This window comes from Lupinus angustifolius, chromosome LG14 (assembly GCF_001865875.1).
Source record: "Lupinus angustifolius cultivar Tanjil chromosome LG14, LupAngTanjil_v1.0, whole genome shotgun sequence".
NCBI lineage: Eukaryota > Viridiplantae > Streptophyta > Magnoliopsida > Fabales > Fabaceae > Lupinus > Lupinus angustifolius.
Window position 1 is genome coordinate 4,644,759 of NC_032022.1, and position 1,752 is coordinate 4,646,510.

The window sequence follows — 1,752 nt, forward strand, 5'->3', positions numbered from 1 at the left end:
TTAAATTTATTTTATTTATTATAAAAAAATTAAGTTCAAGAAAGAGGTTAATGATTATTATAAGAAAATAAGTATTTCAGTGATTGGATGTTTTGGGTTCGCTTTGAAATAATGAAATGAAGGAAAATAACGGTAGTGTAGAGAAGTATTAACATGTAAATTTTGCTTTCCAATGACTTTTAATGACATTCCTCATGCTTCTCTATGTATTTTCTTGATTTTTGGCACTTCTCTCTAATTCTATATTTATGCGTATCATGTGTGATAGTGCCTCCATTCTATTTATAAGGGAACCTTACACACATCATTTTATTGTGAGAGAATCCATCTATTAATGAGTTGGATGAATTCGAATATTTAACATATGCTATTTTTCCACAAATTGGTATGTCTCCATCTATGAGTCCACTAAAAACTCATTAAATTTATTGAATTCAAATATTTGATATATGTTTTTTCAAATTAGTATCTTCCTGTTAATGAGTCCACTAACGAGTAATGACTAGATAAATTAATTGAAATATTTTTTATATAATTAAAAAGGAAAATCAAAGGGGATCATACTTGTTTTTTTTTATAAAAATGAAATATCTTTATTATTAGGTTAATAAGTGCCTATTACTTCACTTAAAACTCTATCTTATTTTTATTTTAAGAAGAAAATAGAAATTGGTGGAGAGAAATTGAAAACGATCGTTAAATTCTTTTTATTTATTTATAAAGGAAATAAAAAGTGGGGAGGGAAGATGACTTTGGGTTGTATATGGATAATAATTTTTCATTAAGTTGCTTATACCTTTTTTGTAAGGGTGAGAAATATGAAATCATCATCTTTCTCAAATTATTATTTTAAGATGAAATCTTTCTTTTATTATTATTTTTGAAATCAAATCTCATTAAAACCTTCTATCGTATTGATTTGTTTTTTTTATATTATCGAAAATATATTGATTTTTCGTTTTTTATCATATTAATTTTTAGTTTTTTAGCTTCAATAGTGTTTTTACTGTAGCAAACACTATAGAAAATGTTAGATTTGTCTCACTCAACAAAGCTCATTTGAGTGAGTGATATTGCATATAATAAAATAAAGGTTGTTGAATGTATATTTTCTACAACCTTACTTGAACATGCATAGTTGGATATCCACTTTCTACAACACTTTGATTCTATAGACATTAGTACCCTAGGTAGCCTACTTCCCCGGTGTCGTACGGACTTTCAGCCCGCAATAATTTCAACTCGAGGGATGCAGGCAAACAAGTTGGGCGCATGCAATCACAGTTGCATCAAGCAGAAAAGTCATTCTTTTTTACAAATAAATGCATGATGCAACAATGAAATATTGAGAACAGCCTAGCGTTACATAACCATAAATGAATTGAATATGAAGCAGCTAGAGAGAAGGCATGAGTTAATTACAATGAGACAAGTTTCCTTCTACTCCCTCCTTAGCCCGGAGAAATTCATGAACTTCTTCAACAGTGATTTTGAGTGCATTTACTTCAATTATGAGCAAATCAAATCAAACCAATGGTGGAAGTGTTTCTGGAGCATGTGTTTATTGATTCTCCAAGGATTACCCTATCAATCAATATTTAGGTGCCTTTTGTAGGGACTTAATTCAAAACACCAAACTTGTTTGCATATTTGAGTCTCCATTTAGTTCTAAGTTCTAACCCCTCACAATCTCAGCACCATCTTCAAGTCTCAGCAAATGCTTGCACTCAACAGATCCGCTATCTGCTAAAT